The sequence below is a fragment of the Mesoplodon mirus genome (genome assembly GCF_964341445.2).
Source record: "Mesoplodon mirus genome assembly, chromosome: 5".
Taxonomy (NCBI): domain Eukaryota; kingdom Metazoa; phylum Chordata; class Mammalia; order Artiodactyla; family Ziphiidae; genus Mesoplodon; species Mesoplodon mirus.
This window is the reverse complement of record NC_138980.1, coordinates 93,203,426-93,223,390: the sequence shown is the minus strand read 5'-3', so window position 1 is coordinate 93,223,390 and position 19,965 is coordinate 93,203,426. Positions and strand designations below refer to the sequence as shown.

The following is a 19,965-nucleotide window of genomic DNA, read 5'->3' as shown; positions in this document are numbered from 1 at the left end:
ATGTGTCCATATTATAGGAATACTAAATACAAAATTAAATTAGCATAATAATTATGAACACTGGTAGTACTTTTATAAGTTGTATAGCAGGTTTTATATTCCATATTCTATTTAACAAGGCTTTGAAGCCCAGAATGTTCAAGAAGTTTTCCCAAAATCACAAGACTGTTAAGTTTCAAAGCCAGGACTTAAACCCAGTACCTCAGGACCCAAATTGCATGCTATTTGTTGTGTATCTAACAGTAATCTAAAAGTTTATTTTATGAAAATTTTGCTGCTTTAAATACTTCATTAACCACTAATATTATAAATTATTTTTTTAAAGTAGTATTTCTAATAGCCAGGTATCCAAATATAGAACACTAAAGTTTAACCTAATCCTATTAGGAACTTGTGAATTGATGCACATTAGAAAGAAAAACCAGAGAACTGCTACTAAACCTGACTTTTTGATTCCTTAATAGGGGAAGCTCTTTGAAGTTAAAGTTTTCACTGTTTTTAGACAAGTTCATCCCTTCCTGATGCTTATCACTCATTCATTTTCTCTCTCCCTCTCTTTCTGTCTCTCTCTCTTGCTTTCTCTTCTCTCAGCAAAGCATTTAGCCTTTGTATGTGCTCCTGAGTCTTTTTTGGAAGTCACAGTCATCAAATTTCATGACTTCTTTGACCTCTTTGTTAAAAGATTGCTAATTAGTGGGGATACTAGTATCTTTTGATAAGAATGGTCTCACTGCACCTTAACTGTTAAATTTTTCTTTACGTCAGATTCCTATAGGTACCGACAGACAGAAGACCACTGCACTTTCCTTCCTTCTTTCCAAAAGTATAAACAGGCCACTAGGGAAAAAACCTGAATACTGTTTAGAGTAGACAGATGGTACTAAAGTGGGTAGGAGAAATGAGTCAAGCCAGATAGGGCAGGATAGGAGCACAGTCCCAGAGAAAGTTGGCGTGAAATTGAGTGATTGTAGTAAAGTTTAGAAGAGATCAACAAAAAGCTTTGGTTAATACTTAAGTAGAAATGCACCTTTCATATTATATTTTACATGAAATCTTGAATAATTTAGATTTCATTTATTCTGCTTTGAATTTTAATATTGTTAATTTGAAAGAATTATTAAATTCAGGAAAAGTTATTTTTCAAGCATGTATAATATTTACAATGACAGTTATATTGTTTTGACTATTTTGTCAAAATGTCAAAATGTATTTGTATTCTATTTTATATTTTAATACTTTATAAAGTGATGGAAGGAAGGATTAGATACTTATATAATAGTTTGTCTTTCAAATATCTGTAGCATTTACTATCTGACTGCTAGAGATGATATAATATTCAAAAAGTGGGCACCTCATATAAAAAACAAATTAAAAACTGCATTTTAACCTTTTTATTGCCAAAAACACCCCATAGGTGTAAAGAAATGGAAAATTACCAGCACTCCTGCCTGCCTTTTCCTAATCATATTCCCTTCCTTTCTATAGTAATCAACTTCCTTGCTTTCCTTTGTAATTTTACCACTAAGTTTGCATTTCTAAATAATATAGTTTAGTTTTGCCTGTCTTGAACTTTATATAAATGAAATTATGCAGTAACACTATTTTGGTCTGTTTCTTTTGCTCAAATTAAGTTGTTAAGGTTTATTTGTGTTTTGAGTATGATTGTAGCTATTTATTTTCATTGCTGTATAGTACTCTACTGTAAACATAAACTGCAATTTATTTTTCTGTTCTACTGTTCATGGACAGATGGGTTGCTTCCAGGTTTTGGCTATTACAAATAATGATGCTCTGAACATCTTGTTTTGAAACCTGGTATACATAAGTTTCTCTAGGGTGGGTGATCAGAAGTAGTACTGATGCCCATAGGGGATGCATATTTTAGCTTTATTAGATAATGCTAAGTTTTTTCCCAAAGAGATTATATCTACTGACATGGCCACCAATAGTGTATGCGAGTCTAAATTGCTTCCCATGTTTGCCAAAACACACTATTTTGATTTAGTGCCTCAATTATCTTAATTTGCATTTTTATGATTACAAATGATGTTGAGCACTCTTTCATATATTTATTGCCTATTTAGATTTTCTCTTTTATGAAGTTTCCTTTCAGACCTTTTAGCCAGTTTTCTATTATGTTGGCTATCTCTTTTGTGTTGATTTATGAAAATACTTTATATATTTTGGTTTCAAGCCCTTAGTTTTCCTTCCCCTTATAGCAGAGTGTGGGATAGCGGGCTTATCTGCTATTACTTTATTAGGAAGTGCAATCCCCAAGAGAAGGAGTAAGTAACAAGATGAGTAAGGCAGAAAAAGAGGGCGGGCCGGTGAAAGGATGAAATACTGAGCAGGCTGCCGCTGTGTACAACTGATTGCTCAATCTCAGAGGATTGTCCCCCAAGAGCAGTAAATGCCTCTCAAGATCTTCCATTGCAGAAGGAAAAGGGGAAAATATTTATCTGCTAGCTCTTGCCTCCTTCTGGTCAAAGGTCCATCCACAGAGTGTTAACTAACCCACACTTCTGGGTTGCACATTTGTGGGTACTGAGTGGGGTCTGCTAGTGCAGTGTCAATAGGAAAGTTCATGGTGGGAGAAGAGAGACTGAAACATAGGTATGAGGTAAAGTATCCAACTTTCAAATGGGGCCTTTATTTTTTGAGAATACAAGAAGTCCTCCTCAGTAGCCCCTTCAAGGTAGTGACCTGTCACAATCTCTAAAAGAGTTAAGGCAAGAGGGATAGTGAAGCAAGTAGTAGCCTCCGTTGTTGCAGGTAATCTCAAGACTGTAGTTTATATGCAGGGTAAATTTCTCTCAACATCAGTTCTAGGTTTTTTCTTACTCTTGGAGAACATTCTGCCAATCTTGGTTGCTTGCCTGGTGAATAGTTCCATATCTCTTAGAAATCTGAACCTTTAGATGCCATGTTTTTGTTGGCTGCTGCAGTTACCTATTCACCATTAACACAGATGCACCATGAGATGCCCAGCAAACCACCCCCATTGTGTAGCAGAAACTCTAGCTCCTCTTTTTTTTTTTAACTCTAGTTCCTCTTGATGATCAAGTTTGATTACCTCTGATATTACAGTAACTCATTTATTTGTCTGTTGAGCGTCAAGCATGAGGAACATTACAGTGTTTCCTGAGGAGGCAGTATCTTCCTGGGAACTCAATATTCTACACTGGCAGAGTCTAAACTTGTAGGGACAGGAAATACAAATTCCACAAGTGGGTCATTGGGAGTATTGGTGAGAAAAGCCAATCCTACCTCTCCCCATAAATTCCCAAACCTGTTCATTCCAGACCAGTACCATACCATATATATGCCATTGGTTCAATATATAAACCTTGTTTTGGAGAATAGACGCCCCTCAACCTCATGGAATTTTCTCTGAGCTGGTACCTAACATAATTTAATAAGCAGCCATTTTGTTGTGCTATTAAGCCACCTGCTTTTCATCTTTGAAGTAAGACAAGGGATTCCCATGAACATGCCCCTTTTTTCCACGATCATGAACACTTTTGCACCTTCTTGCCATAAAACAGTCCCCAGCCAGAAATCAGAGCCTGAGGCCAAATCCTTATGAGCCATCAGTTAGGGAATTAAATCCCAGGCATTAGGAGTGAGGGAAAAGAGAGATGAACTAGATAATGAAGGAGAGCCGATATGAAGATGTTTTATTTTGCTGGCAAACACTAAATGTAACTGATTGTTCGATTCCATGGGACTGCCCCCTGAGAAGCCTTATAAACAGCTTCTCAGGACTATCCATCAGAGGCAGGAATGAGGGGAGAGCACAGAGGAAGAATTTGTCCACTGGTTCTTGAATTGGTCACAGACGAGTGTTAACAAGTGTTAATTTGCCCACACTTGTGGATTGCACATCTGTGGGTGCCAGGTGGGTCCAGTGGTGGTATCAGCAGGAAAATTCCATGGTAGGAAGTAGGAGAGATGTTGTGAAGACATTAGGTAAGGTGCCAAAAGTCCTCTGCTATTGTCGCTAAGGTCTAAAATCACACTTCTTTCAGAGATTTATATAAAAGTAAATATCTAAAACTTGAATAACCACATGTGCAGATTTGGATTCTATCATGAAATTTGGGCTTATGGTCCAAATGTCATTTAAATTAGGAAAATGCCACATGGCTCCTTATGTTATCATGGAGAATTCTAAGGAAAGAATCTCAGAATCCACGTTCCTGTGGTTTGCATATACATAAGATGGAAAATTATAAGTGAAATAAGCTCAGTTTTTTTTAAAGAATCACTTATCTTTATGTCAAATCATCTAATGTAAATATGCATTGGATTTAATGATTGAATGTAGGAGCTATGTTCATTATGTTGTCAAAAAAATGACAGTGCAAAATCTGTGTTAACAATCGTTATCTTCAGTGCTTAAATTATCTTCTTTATGCTTTTGTGTGTTCTCTGAATATTCAATAAGAGATATATTACATTTGTGATCAGAAAAAATATAATGAATATTTTTAAAAAATAATGGCAAAGGGCTAAGAAATAACTGATTTTTTTCTATGTAAAAATCAGTTTCTTTCTTGCTATCTGTAGACACACTGCATGTATCACTTTTCTTTGAAGTTAACCGAAGCAAGTGGAAATTTCTACTCAGTCATATGTCTTTGCAGTACCTATCTCCTTGGTGCCTTACAGTATCTGAAGGCTCTATTAAGATTTTAATCAATCTGTATTTTTAAACTTGTACGTAGTGGGTTTTTTTTTCCCCAGGGTCTTGTCTTTATCTGCCTTTGAAGTGATACTTCTCAATTGTTTGAAATCTTGGGTTTCTCTTGAAAATATGCTATTTTATAAACATTAAATGGAACATGTCTTACAATAACTTGCAGGTGCTTAAGAAAAGGAGATAAAAAAGTCACAGTGGGTATATGTTTCTAATATCCTACATCATAATCTGTGGTTGGCAGGGGAATAAAGAAAATGCACATTTGCAGTGAATTTTATTTCCATCAAACCATAAATGCATAACCTAGATCATGCAAACACTGGGTGGGTGCAATCAGTCAGTCTTACAATAACACCAGAGACAATGTCTCCTCATAATTATCTCCATGATGTCACCCTCAAAGGTTATAGTGTGTGTGAAACAGGTTGACTTTCAGTAAACTTCTGTATCTGTATCATATGTAAATTTATCTAAGTTCCTCTAAAATTTGTTTTCAAACTCTACAATATCAGCCACAGATTATTATAGAAATAAAATACTGCTATATAAGATAGGTATATATGATGTGAATAAATGAGAACATGTGTAGCAACAGCTTACCTCATTATTTTAACAGTACAAATAACAATCTAGCTTTGGAAAAATATGTTTTTTTTTCTCACCTTAATAGCATAGTATGAAAATTCTGTGTCCTTCATTAGCCTTTAGATAATCATGAATTTGGATCATTAAAATATATTTGAAGTTTCTCTTCTAAATAGATTTTTTGTGGAATTTAATGTTTAAATGCAGCAATACAGCTGCCTTTAAAACTGGGCATTAATGACCTGCAGGTTTCCTATATTTAAAATAATTTTAGATTGGAAGAGTTGACAGAGCAAGGATTTGATTTTTGTTGAAGTCAATATAACTGATATTCAGAGGAGTATAACCAATGATTTCTCTTCATTTAAAAGGCAGTAAAAGAGGGCTTCCCTGGTGGTGCAGTGGTTGAGCGTCTGCCTGCCGATGCAGGGGACGCGGGTTTGTGCCCCAATCCGGGAAGATCCCACATGCTGCGGTGCGGCTGGGCCCGTGAGCCATGGCTGCTGAGCCTGTGCGTCCGGAGCCTGTGCTCCGCAGCGGGAGAGGCCACAACAGTGAAAGGCCCGCGTACCGCAAAAAAAAAAAAAAAAAGCAGTGAAAGAGACATCATTGACACCGACATTTACTCTTTCCTGCCACACCATGTATAGAGAAGTGGCATGAGCCACACGCTGTTCTGGATTCTGAGATAGAGGACTAAGATGCCAATCCTTGATAACGGACACACACATTCAGTTCATTGCTGAGTGGAATTCCCTGGGAAAATATTCATTTCAAGGTTTTTAGACTTTTTAACTCCAACTTATATGTAAATTTAAATTTCTGAAGGAAAATACTATGCTTATGGAAGATTAGGTTTTATTTGGTATCCTTGTGTTATAATTTTTAAAAATGATTTGCTTTCTTGAAAATGGTGTAAAGTTTATTCACTAGTTTGTGCTTAACTACTTATTCACTAACCTATTCATTCACTAGTGTATTCAAACAAATACTCATAGAGAGCTCACAGTTGTTATGAATGAAATGGAAATGGTAGCCTCTTAGATTCTTACAGTAGGAAAGTTAAGAACTGTAAGTGACTTGTGAGCTTTTAAAACTACAAATCTCATGATGTTAAGCATGTTACTTATAATCAGTAAGTTTGGGGGGAAAAACACCCATAATTCCATCACATTTAGCTTTGCACAATACCTTCTAGTTATTTTATACATACATACGTGCATAATTTTAACAAGCTGCATAGAGCATGTGCATTTTTTACATTCTTTTTTTTATTTAACATTAATATGATATATTAAATTAGAAGGAACGAAATGAAAGATTCAGAATGCCACATTCTCCCTCTTTTATTTTCATCCTGGGGTTTCCAGAGTTATGATTGAGATATATATTATTCGAGTACAAAAGCAAGATGGTGAGACCATATGAATACTAGCACTGTCTAAGCTACAGAAACACAAAAACTGGTGCACATGTTGCTGATTCCTAGGGTATTGGAGAGAATTCAGTGGGGGCTCAGAAGAGCATCTGAGTGATACTGAATATGCCCTGTGGCAGAATCCCTTGGTGCTTTAATGCCATGTGCCCAAACTTGGGGGTGTTTCCTCCATTTTTAAAAAGCAGGTTGCATTCTTCATAAGAAAATTATTAAAAGTTTAGCTATTGGGGGCTTCCCTGGTGGCGCAGTGGTTGAGAGTCCGCCTGCCGATGCAGGGGACACAGGTTCGTGCCCCGGTCCGGGAGGATCCCACATGCCGTGGAGCGGCTGGGCCCGTGAGCCATGGCCGCTGAGCCTGCGTGTCTGGAGCCTGTGCTCCGCAACGGGAGAGGGCACAACAGTGAGAGGCCCGCATAACGCAAAAAAAAAAAAAAAAAATTATGGCTAAGTTCTAAGTAAATAAAGATTATAAACATACATTATCAGTTTGGATCCCATATAAAATCAAGAATAGTAAAAGGAAATATTTTGCCGTAAGACCAGTACACTTTTCATTGAAGTATAATTAATGCACATTACACTTAATTTAGATTACTGTGATCTGTTTTGCAGAGTTCTGAGTATAGCTAGGGAACTCAGCTATGATCATATTCTATCCAGTGAGAGAATTACATTTTCTTTCTCTTTTCTTCTGCCTTATTATACTCACGAGTCCTGGTTATGCAGGCAGGACATTGCCCGTGAGAGCAGAGTGGGATGAGGGGCAGCAGACAGGAGTCCCAAGGCCCAATAATGGAAGCAAAGTTAACCCAAGTTACCTGAGTTAGTATAAGCAGGTTACAAAAATTCAAATTATTGTCAAGATAAAAAAAACAAGACTATAGCTAAGAAAATGCTGCCAAGAGAGAAATCTAAAATGAGGCCACAATGAGAGTGGGAGAATGAAGCTCAAAGTGTATAGGCAGAAAGGTCTGGATCCACGTGGAATCTGGGAGGACTGGGCTGCAGAATGCAGTTCAGAGCTCAATGGAGGGCAAGATTGTGCTAGAGCCCCCCTTTGACACTGTGCCATTTCCTTAAGCTTTGGAAGTGTGGTGGCTGAAGAGAGACTTAACAACTTAAAAACAAACAAACATATTTGGCACTTTGTCTCGACTTTTTAAACTTCCATTTAATCCTCATCCCTCTATAGCCTTTTTTCGACCTATAGTACTCCAAGAAAACCACTCTCACTAAAATCAGTACTGACTTTCTAAGTAGCTGGTCCAAAGAGCAAATTTTAGTCAGTGGCATTTAATATTATTGATCCTTTCCTCCTTATAAGTGACCGGATTTAAGTCAAATAGGTGTGTGATTGTACCATTGTTTGGAAAGAGGAGAGAAAAGTTATATTGTTGATTGTGTAGAGAATTGTGACCAAATTTGTTTTCATCACCCCCAACTGATATTTAGGCCCGTGGTAGAAACAGTTCCATGTTTTGCTGCTATCATTCATTTTGTGCGGCTCCTGTATTTCTGTCTACCAGCAATGTTTTAACATAGGAAAAAGGAAGCTCCAAGACTGAGTTGAAGAAAAGTACTGTAATGTGAGGAGAAGATGAATGGGGCCTGACAAGAATAAAAGGTATATTTAGAGGATATTTAGGGAAATACATTGCCCTCTTTAAGAGAAGTTTGAAATATGGCTCTATTTTGCTTAGGGGTTACTATACTTCCCTAAGATTTTATAAAATGTCTTATATGTCTCCTGGAAGAGGACAGATTACGATAATGGTAAGAAATTTAGATATAGTCTTTGCTTTATGGAAAATAACATTTAATTTAGGAATGGGAGACACCTATTTATGTTTACAGTACAAGGCAGTCCAGAATTAAGTGCTAAAATAAATGAGCAAGTGACTTTTTCATTTATTTAACATGAAATCATTGAGTGCCTAAAGAATGCAAGCACCCATGTTAGGCGGTAAGAGGTACTGAGGACTGGGAGAGCAGAGAGGAATAAAATGCTTTGGGAGAAGGGGAGAAAACTCCAATTGGAGTGTTCGTGGGAGGCTGGTAGGAGGAGGTGGAAATCTGAGGGGTGACTTTGAGGATGGGAGTAACTTAAAAACGTGAAAGGACATGAGAAGTTGTTCTGGGCAACAGCATAAGTCAAGACATGAAGTGAGTAATGAACCTGCCTTCCAGGCATAGTTAGTGATAATGTCTAATTTTGCAGTTTCCTAAAAAAAATCAAAGGAATTGATTGTAAAGGGCAAAAACTTAGTGACAGTAGTCACAGTAGTAGAGTCTGAGTTGCATCTAAAGTTCTAGACCTGTAGTGTCCAGTACAGTAGCCACCTGCCATGTGTGTAGCTGCTTAGCAATTGAAATGTGGCTGGTCTGACTTGAGATGTGTTTTAAGCGTAAAATACATGCTAGATTTTTAAAAACCTAGCATAAGAACAAAAAAGAATGTAAAGTATCTCAATAATTTTATATTGGTTACATGTTGAAATAACAATATTTTAGATTAATTTATATTGGACATAATTTGAATACATTGATTATATCAAATATGTTATTAAAATTAATTTTACCTGTTCCTCTTAACTTCTTTTTTAAAAAAATTATTTATTTTTTGGCTGCGTTGGGTCTTCGTTGCTGCGTGCGGGCTTTCTCTAGTTGCAACGAGTGGGAGCTACTCTTCGTTGTGGTGTGCAGGCTTTAGTAGTTGTGGCTCACGGATTTAGTTGCTCCGTGGCATGTGGGATCTTCCCGGACAAGGGCTTGACCCCATGTCCCCTGCATTGGCAGGTGGATTCTTAACCACTGTGCCACCAGGGAAGTCCCCCTTATTACTTTTTTTTTTAACATCTTTTTTTTTTTTACATCTTTATTGGAGTATACTTGCTTTACAATGCTGTGTTAGTTTCTGCTTTATAACACAGTGAATCAGCTATACATATACATATATCCCCATATCTCTTCCGTCTTGCGTCTCCCTGCAGCCCTCCCTATCCCACCCCTCTAGGCAGTCACAAAGCACCAAGCTGATCTCCTTGTGCTATGTAGCTGCTTCCCACTAGCTATCTATTTTACATCTGGTAGTGTATATGTGTCAATGCTGCACTCTCAATTCGTCCCAGAATACCCTTCCACCTCCCTGTGTCCTCAAGACTATTCTCTACTTCTGCGTCTTTATTCCTGTCCTGCCCCTAGGTTCATCAGAACCTTTTTTTTTTTTTAGATTCCATATATATGTGTTAGCATACAGTATTTCTTTTTCTGTTTCTGACTGACTTCACTCTGTATGACAGACTCTAGATCCATCCACCTCACTACAAATAACTCAATTTCATTTCGTTTTATGGCTCAGTAATATTCCATTGTATATATGTGCCACATCTTCTTTATCCATTTATCTGTCGATGGACACCTAGGTTGCTTCCATGTCCTGGCTATTGTAAATAATGATGCAATGAACACTGGGGTTCATGTGTCTTTTTGAGTTATGGATTTCTCAGGGTATATGCCCAGGAGTGGGATTGCTGGGTCATATGGTAGTTCTATTTGTAGTTTTTTAAGGAACCTCCATACTGTTCTCCAGAGTGGCTGTATCAATTTACATTCCCACCAACAGTGCAAGAGGGTTCCCTTTTCTCCACACCTTCTCCAGCATTTATTGTTTCTAGATTTTTTGATGATGGCCATTCTGATTGGTGTGAGGTGATACCTCATTGTACTTTTGATTTGCATTTCTCTAATGGTTAGTGATGCTGAGCGTCTTTTCATGTGTTTGTTGGCAATCTGTATATCTTCTTTGGAGAATTGTCTATTTAGGTCTTCTGTCCATTTTTGGATTGGGTTGTTTGTTTTGTTTTGTTTTGTTTTGCGGTACACGGGCATCTCACTGCTGTGGCCTCTCCCGTTGTGGAGCACAGGCTCCGGACACGCAGGCTCAGCGGCCATGGCTCACAGGCCCAGCCGCTCTGCGGCATGTGGGATCTTCCCGGACCGGGGCACGAACCCGTGTCCCCTGCATCGGCAGGCGGACTCTCAACCACTGCGCCACCAGGGAAGCCCATGTTTGTTTTTTTGATATTGAACTGCATGAGTTGCTTGTAAATTTTGGAGATGAATCCTTTGTCCGTTGCTTCATCTGCAAATATTCTCTCCCATTCTGAGGGTTGTCTTTTCGTCTTGTTTATGGTTCCCTTTGCTGTGCAAAAGCTTTTAAGTTTCATTAGGTCCCATTTGTTTATTTTTGTTTTTATTTCCATTTCTCTAGGAGGTGGGTCAAAAAGGATCTTGCTGTGATTTATGTCATAGAGTGTTCTGCCTATGTTTTCCTTTAAGAGCTTTATAGTGTCTGGACTTACATTTAGGTCTTTAATCCATTTTGAGTTTATTTTTGTGTATGGTGTTAGGAAGTGTTCTGATTTCATTCTTTTACATGTAGCTCTCCAGTTTTCCCAGCAACACTTATTGAAGAGGCTGTCTTTTCTCCACTGTATATTGTTTCCTCCTTTATCAAAGATAAGGTGACCATATGTGCATCGGTTTATCTCTGGACTTTCTATCCTGTTCCATTGACCTATATTTCTGTTTTTGTGTCAGAACCATACTGTCTTGATTACTGTAGCTTTGTAGTATAGTCTGAAGTCAGGGAGCCTGATTCCTCCAGCTCCGTTTTTCTTTCTAAAGGTTGCTTTGGCTATTCGGGGTCTTTTATGTTTCCATACAAATTGTAAAATTTTTTCTTCTAGTGCTGTGAAAAATGCCATTGGTAGTTTGATAGGGATTGCACTGAATTTGTAAATTGCTTTGAGTAGTGTAGTCATTTTCACAATGTTGATTCTTGCAATCCAAGGACATAGTATATCTCTCCATCTGTTTGTATCATCTTTAGTTTCATTCATCAGTGTCTCATAGTTTCTGCATACAGGTCTTTCGTCTCCTTGGGTAGGTTTATTCCTAGGTATTTTATTCTTTTTGTTGCAGTGGTAAATGGGATTGTTTCCTTAATTTCTCTTTCAGACTTTTCATCATTAGTGTATAGGAATGCCAGAGATTTCTGTGCATTAATTTTGTATCCTGATACTTTACCAAATTCATTGATTAGCTCTAGTAGTTTTCTGGTAGCGTCTTCAGGATTCTCTATGTATAGTATCATGTCATCTGCAAACAGTGACAGCTTTACTTCTTCTTTTCCGATTTGGATTCCTTTTATTTCTTTCTCTTCTCGGATTGCTGTGGGTAAAACTTCCAAAACTCTGCTGAATAATAGTGGTGAGAGTGGGTATCCTTGTCTTGTTCCTGATCTTAGTGGAAATACTTCCAGTTTTTCACCATTGAGAACGATGTTGGCTGTGGGTTTGTCAATATGGCCTTTATTATGTTGAGATAAGTTCCCTCTATGCCTACTTTCTGGAGGGTTTTTATCATAAATGGGTGTTGAATTTTGTTGAAAGGTTTTTCTGCATCTATTGAGATTATCATGTGGTTTTTATCTGTCAGTTTTTTAATATGGTGTTTCACATTGATTTTTTTGCATATATTGAAGAATCCTTGCATTCCTGGGATAAACCCCACTTGATCATGGTGTATGATCCTTTTAATGTCTTGTCAGATTCTGTTTGCTAGTATTTTGTTGAGGATTTTTTGCATCTATGTTCATCAGTGACATTGGTCTGTAGTGTTCTTTTTTTGTGACATCTTTGTCTGGTTTGGTGTCCGGGTGATGGTGGCCTCGTAGAATGAGTTTGGGAGTGTTCCTCCTTCTGCTATATTTTGGAAGAGTTTGAGAAGGATAGGTATTAGTTCTTCTCTAAATGTTTGATAGAATTCGCCTGTGAAGCCATCTGGTCCTGGGCTTTTGTTTGTTGGAAGATTTTTAATCACAGTTTCAATTTCAGTGCTTGTGATTGGTCTGTTTATATTTTCTATTTCTTCCTGGTTCAGTCTCAGGAGGTTATGCTTTTCTAAGAATTTGTCCATTTCTTCCAGGTTGTCCATTTTATTGGCATATAGTTTCTTCTAGTAATCCCTCATGATGCTTTGTATTTCTGCAGTGTCACTTGTTACTTCTCCTTTTTCATTTCTAATTCTGTTGACTTGAGTCTTCTCCTTTATTTCTTGATAAGTCTAGCTAATGGTTTAGCAATTTTGTTTATCTTCTCAAAGAACCAGCTCTTAGTTTTATTGATCTTTGCTATTGTTTCCTTCATTTCTTTTTCATTTATTTCTGATGTGATCTTCATGATTTCTTCTGCTAACTTTGGGGTTTTTTTGTTCTTGTTTCTTTATTTGCTTTAGGTGTAAGGTTAGGTTGTTTGTTTGAGATTTTTCTTGCTTCTTGAGGTAGGATTGTATTGCTATAAACTTCCCTCTTAGAACTGCTTTTGCTGCATCCCATAGGTTTTGGGTCACTGTGTTTTCATTGTCATTTGTTTCTAGGTATTTTTTGATTTCCACTTTGAATTCTTCAGTAATCTCTTGGTTATTTATTAGTGTATTGTTTAGCCTCCATGTGTTTGTGTTTTTTACAGTTTTTTTCCCTGTAATTGATTTCTAATCTCACAGTGTTGTGGTTGGAATAGATCCTTGATAAGATTTCAGTTTTCTTAAATTTTCTGAGGCTTGATTTGTGACCGAAGATGTGATCTATCCTGGAGAATGTTTCATGAGCACTTGAGAAAAAAGTGTATTCTGTTGTTTTTGGATGGAATGTCCTTTATATATCAGTTAAGTCCATCTTGTTTAATGTATCATTTAAAGCTTGTGTTTCCGTATTTACTTTTATTTTGGATGATCTGTCCATTGGTGAAAGTGGGGTGTTAAAGTCCCCTACTATGACTGTGTTACTGTTGATTTCCCCTTTTATGGCTGTAGCATTTGCCTTAGGTATTGAGGTGCTCCTATGTTGGGTGCATAAATATTTACAATTGTTATATCTTCTTGGATTGATCCATTGATCATTGCGTAGTGTCCTTCTTTGTCTCTTGTAACAGTCTTTATTTTAAAGTCTATTTTGTCTGATACAAGAATTGCTACTCCAGCTTTCTTTTGATTTCCCTTTGCATGGAATATCTTTTCCCATCCCCTCACTTTCAGTCTATATGTGTCCCTAGGTCTGAAGTGGGTCTCTTGTAGACATAATATATATGGATCTTGTTTTTGTATCCATTCAGCCAGTCTATGTCTTTTGCTTGGAGCATTTAATCCATTTACATTTAAGGTAATTATCGATATGTATGTTCCTATTACCATTTTTTAAATTGTTTTGGGTTTGTTATTATTGTAGGTCTTTTCCTTCTCTTGTGTTTCCTGCCCAGAGAACTTCCTTTAGGATTTGTTGTAAAGCTGGTTTGGTGGTGCTGAATTCTCTTAGCTTTTGCTTGTCTGTAAAGGTTTTAATTTCTCCATTGAATCAAAATGAGATCCTTGCTGGGTAGAGTAATCTCGGTTGTAGGTTTTTTCCCTTTCATCACTTTAAATACGTCCTGCCACTCCCTTCTGGCTTACAGAGTTTCTGCTGAAAGATCAGCTGTTAACCTTATGGGGGTTCCGTCATATGTTATTTGTTGCTTTTCCCTTGCTGCTTTTAATATTTTTTCTTTGTGTGTAACTACTGGGAATGTTAAATTACAAACATGGCCACTATTCATAGCTAGCATTTTGCTTCTATTTGGAAATGCTGTTCTAAATGCTATATAACACAAGAGTGTGTAAACAAATGACTTCTGCAATATGATTCCTCCCTTCGTACATGTATTTTTAAAAGCCTTCTTTGACTTCTAATCATGTGCCTTATATGTGATAGAGTGCAGGATTTTCTTCTCAGTTGCCAAATTGACTTGTACAATATTATGAAGTTGCATCTACGCTGAACTTCTCATAGGGTCCATACGTTGAGGAAGCCTGCAAGCAACCCCCAGCTCTATCCAGGAGACAGTTAGAGTTGGGCTCATACTTGGGTGCTTTTTGCACTCCTGCCCTCCTGTCATTTTCATCTATCATTTCACCTAGAGTGTAAAGGAAATGAAAAAAGAGAATGAGAAATGAGACAAAGCATGAGACGACGAAGTTAGCTGAAATCATAAAAATGATAGACCAGTTGTCTACTAATGTCTGAATCATGGGACTGCTTTGCTCATAAGATTTGTGAAACAGAGTAGAGTTGCTACCATTAATACAAGTGAAAAATACAAGACTGAAAGAGTACATCTGGACTGGCTGCATTTTTCCTTCTTCATAATCTGAAAGTTTGCCTTTTCTGGGAGTAGGATTCTTCACTTCGTCTAGTTGTTTGAATTATTTTGAGATTCTCTAATTTCCTTTTGGAATAAAACACCTAGTAATATGTATTGTTTTAGTAAAAATAAAGTCATTGATGAAAAGTGTAAATAATCATTGCAGTAATAGTCTTTTTGTTCAAGTATTCTTCTCAAGGAAAACAAATTAAATAAATGTCTTATTTTCCCCTTTTTGTTAAAATATTTAATTCACTGTCTGCTTCTTGACCATTGATACTGTAGTGGTAGATGTCATAGACAAATTGCTGAAGAAAAGAATGTAATTGACTTTTTCACTGAATAAATGAGTTTTTCATGCATCACTTTAAGGAGTTGACCCATTTAAACTTTTGCAGCGTATTTTAAGTTAGCTTGAGAGAGGTGTTATGAAAAAATATGGGATCGTAAATGTTGGAATTAAGCAAAAATTAGTTTACTTTAACATCACCTTTTAACATGTCCTAAGAACTCTCCTGTCAAAAATTTGAACTGCATTTTACATTAGATTTAGTTGAATGTGTTTGCATCAAAATTACCAGTTAAATTTCTCTGGGGGGGAAGAAATCTCTTGAGAGCCAAAATGGATTCAAAATATCTCTGTCCTTGTGTTCATGAACTCAGTACCCATAATTTTAGAGAAGAAATTTTATTTACCATTGGGAAAATTTGTAGTTTGCAAATTTGTGATTTGAACTGACCCCTAATGAAAATCCACATACTGGAAAAGGATTTGATAGCTTTATGGCTAATTATTTTTTTAACCAGCCCCCTTCAGATACCTTTTGTAAGAGGTATCTTGCCTCCTTCACCAGCTAGCTTGTCTATTTGCTTCTTCATATCTCAGGCAAAATCTCTTCATAGCAATAATGGAAAAGATTATTTACTGGAGAATGGCAACAAAAGACTTTTTTGAGAATAATTCATCTCATTCTATAGAATGATTTACATACATGCTTACACACTAAAACAGTCACAATGAATATAAATGTGTACATTTAATTAACTTCAAATGATAAGAATAACAGAGTGACTGGTGGTAACTGCTGATCTATTTCTACTCGGATGTTAGTGAAACTCTTACTGGACTGGCTAAAGGAACTATGAGTCCTGATTTTATTCCAGTCATCCCTGGGATTGGAATGTCCGTGAAGAAAAGTCATTTTTCTTTGAATGGGGTGTGGGAAAGGACCTAGATAGGAAGTCGAATTTTTCTTAGTAAATGTAGCTTTCATAGGGATAGCTGAATTTGAGACCATAACTTAGGTAAGTGAATTGGATTCTCCCAATTCAGCGAGACTTAATTCCATTCTGTCCAGCTTCCTTATGCCCTCTCCTCACTACATTTTGAGGACCTTGTTTTAACTAGGCTCTGCAGAATTTACCTTTACATAAATTTGGTTCCATTTACAGATTTAGATTCACTTTTAGGACAGGACTGAAGGACAAGCTATTGTAGTTTTCTTTGCATATTCACTCTATCACTTATTTTTTCTTTCTGCAATTCACTTGCAAAAAGACTAAATTTAGTTGGTTTTCATATGAGAAAGAGAGAAGTCTGTTCAGTTAAGAATCATTTATTTTGAAGACCTTTTGGTATAATTAATCAACTGGCATTTGAATTAGGCAAGGATACTTACTAAAGAATGAATATTCTTAAATAATAAAGCCTTGGAATCTTTTAAACTACCATTTTAAACTACCATTGACTTTGGACTGAAAGGAAATGTTAAAGTATTTTACACTTATACGTTATATTCTCTCAGTTTCCAAGCTACTGCTTGGTTGTGAATTAAACATTTTTGGAAATGGCCTGAAGTTTTCAGGATTCCAGAGTCACCTTATAAATGTATTGAAACCAGTTATTGTTTTTAAATGAAACTTACTAATAAAATATAAGTGTACCTTAAAAACCTATGGTTTAAAAATCCAAATGTGTAGAATTATAAGAAAGGAGATGATAATAAGGATTACAGAAGAATATTTTATTTTATGAAATACTCAATGTTCCCTTTAAAGATAATAATTTTTTCCTGTGCTTATCATTATTTATACATGGATATTTATCTATAGGTCACAAAGTTTGCAGATAAAATTTAAAACAATTTTGGGAGCCATTGTCTTTGAAGATCAATTCAAAATGACAGCAAAGCATCTCTGGAATTGAAATTTAATGCAGTGGAAAAACATTATGTGATCTAGACATGTTCAGTTTGGTTGACTCGGGTTTTAGAAAAAGTCAATTATGTAAAATACTCTTTGAATCATTTATGCAATGGGGAAAAGGAGCTAATTATCTGGGCTTTAGCCCTAGATATTGAACTCATTAAAAATGCCTTCTATAATTTCAAACTGAAACCCAGTTAATAATTTAAAAAGAAAAAGAAAATTAAACATCCAATCATTTGAAAATAACATTTGTTTAATTATATATAAAAAATATAATAATTGAGATGTTGTTAACCTTCCACTTGGCACATTGGGTTTATCTATGCTGTGGTTTTATTTGTTTAATTTCATTGACTGATTGACTTCTTTGTATAACAAATATGTGCTAAATTCTTACTAGGTGTCACAGCCTATGATCCATGCTGGAGACATGAATGAATATGACTTGATCCCTGGACTTAGGATCTTAGAGCCTTGTGGGTTCAGACAAACATGCACACACAGAAGAGTGATGCAGTGTCACAAGGTTGTGACAACTGTTGGTTCAGGGCATTATGAGGGTACATAGGTTAATGATTCCAGGACTTTACAACTTAAGAATATTCTATTATCAGTAAGCATCCACACCAAATCAGTTGCCACCTGAATGATCTTATCACTTCTCCTGAGTGAAAGACAAATAAGGCAGCATGATTAAAGACATGCATTTGTATAGAACTCTTCAGGGTCCGGGGTCAACACCTCACTCCCTCCCTGGGGGCTCTGGCCAGTCTTGGAGGAAATGTGTAGCCATTTTTTGCTGCACTTAACCATCCTCCTAAGGACTCATTGAAGTTGAAGCTTCTTAAGCTAAAGCCATACCAAGAGGTGAACTTGACATTTTGGCCCCTCTTGTGTTGACCCTGATCCTGAGCTGTTTACTGTCTGCTTAGTCTGGTAGTTCTTCCCCTAGGGTTGCTGTGGCCTCCATGCTTCTCACAGTATGTAGGTTGTTTCACCTGCTTCAGTTTGCTTTCCCTGCATTGAGTGACCCCAACCACCACCCTTTCACCTCCATCATCTCATTAAAATTTAACTTTGCTCATTTTTAAAAAGTGAGTTTGAAATGAATGTGAGCTGGGTATAGGACTCAAGACTTGGGATTTATTCCATCTCTAGGACCAGTAGTCATCTCAGTGTCATTTGGAGGTGAGGACAGAGATTGATTAAGGGATGTTTATTGGTCTGGTGCCTTGACTTGCGGGAAAATAAATGTGCAATCTTGTAAATGCTTGGAAATAAGCAGACAAAGTTTCTTAGATTAAGAATGAGTACAAAAAGGACTTCCCTGGTGGCACAGTGGTTAAGGATCCGCCTGCCAATGCAGGGGACACGGGTTTGATCCCTGGTCTGGGAAGATCCCACTTGCCATGGAGCAACTAAGCCCGCCTGCCACAGCTACTGAGCCTGCGCTCAAGAGCCCATCAACCACAACTACTGAAGCCCGTGTGCCTAGAGCCCATGCTCCGCAACAAGAGAAGCCACCGTGATGAGAAGCCCATGCACTGCAACAAAGAGTAGACCCCACTTGCTGCAACTAGAGAAAGCCCACGCGCAACAGCAAAGACCCAATGCAGCCAAAAATAAATACATAAAAAATAAAATAAATTTATAAAAACAGAATGAGTACAAGGTAGGTGACACCTTGTTGAGTAATCCTCCCTGGTGTGTACCTGTTACTTAGCCTAACATGGCATGTTGAACTTTATTGGTACTGGTGCAGAACTGATGTAACCATCCTCCTCAATCATGGCATGCTATATTCCAGGTTGTATGAGGTTTCTCTGGCTTTCGTTCTTTGTTTCTTCTTCACCAGCCATCCCACCTCCCTACCTCTACCCCCAGTAAGCATCCATTCTAGTGTGTTTGGTGTATGTCTTTGGAAATGAATGTATCATTATAAAATTCAGTGTTTTCTATATAATCAGGCTTTTAATATACACAAATGGTATTATGCTGCTTAGTGAATGAGATGCCGGGGGTTGCCAGAAGTTCAGTAAGGCTTGAAGTGAAGGCACTAATAGCAGAAGAGGTAGGCAGGAGCCAACTGATAGATGACCTTATATGTCATGCTAAGGAATTGGGATTTCATCCATCAGTAGTAGGGGGTTATTAAAAAAGGGAATGACAATATCAGCTTTGAGGCCCAAGGTTACTTTGACAGTAGTGTGGAAGATGGCTTGGAGGGTATGTATGTAAGTGCTAAGCTTGGCACTTAGTTTGTAGGAACTTCTCAATAATGGTATTACTTTTCGTGTTTCAGTAATCCCTATTCTACTGAACACAGTATAGCTTTAAGATTAAGAATATATTCTGGGGGCTTCCCTGGTGGCGCAGTGGTTGAGAGTCCGCCTGCCGATGCAGGGGACGCGGGTTCGTGCCCCAGTTCGGGAAGATCCCACATGCCGCGGAGCAGCTGGGCCCATGAGCCATGGCCGCTGAGCTTGTGCGTCTGGAGCCTGTGCTCCGCAGCGGGAGAGGCCACAACAGTGAGAGGCCCGTGTACTGCAAAAAAAAAAAAAAGAATATATTCTGACACATTCAGTTAAAGAAAATTCTAGTGAATTACAAAAAAAAGCATAGTAGTCCTTTTTTTATACTTATTGAACTACAAAAAGTCATTGTAAGTGTATTTTCTTTTCTAGCACACAAAACAATTATTTGTGTTCATTTGGGAAGCTTTATCTAGTGTTCTGGGCTGTGATGAGTATTATGAGTCCTCTTAGCTGTGTTCATCTCATAGCAGTGGTGAGCATTAT

General features: G+C 37.2%; 1 protein-coding gene across 1 annotated transcript in view; it reads left to right on the top strand.

Moving 5' to 3' along the window:
- The window catches only part of CAMK4 (calcium/calmodulin dependent protein kinase IV), a gene marked incomplete at its 3' end in the record, with an annotated part of 231,581 nt that overhangs the window by 62,908 nt on the left and 148,708 nt on the right, over window positions 1–19,965 (top strand). The gene's annotated exons all lie outside the window — the stretch shown is intronic.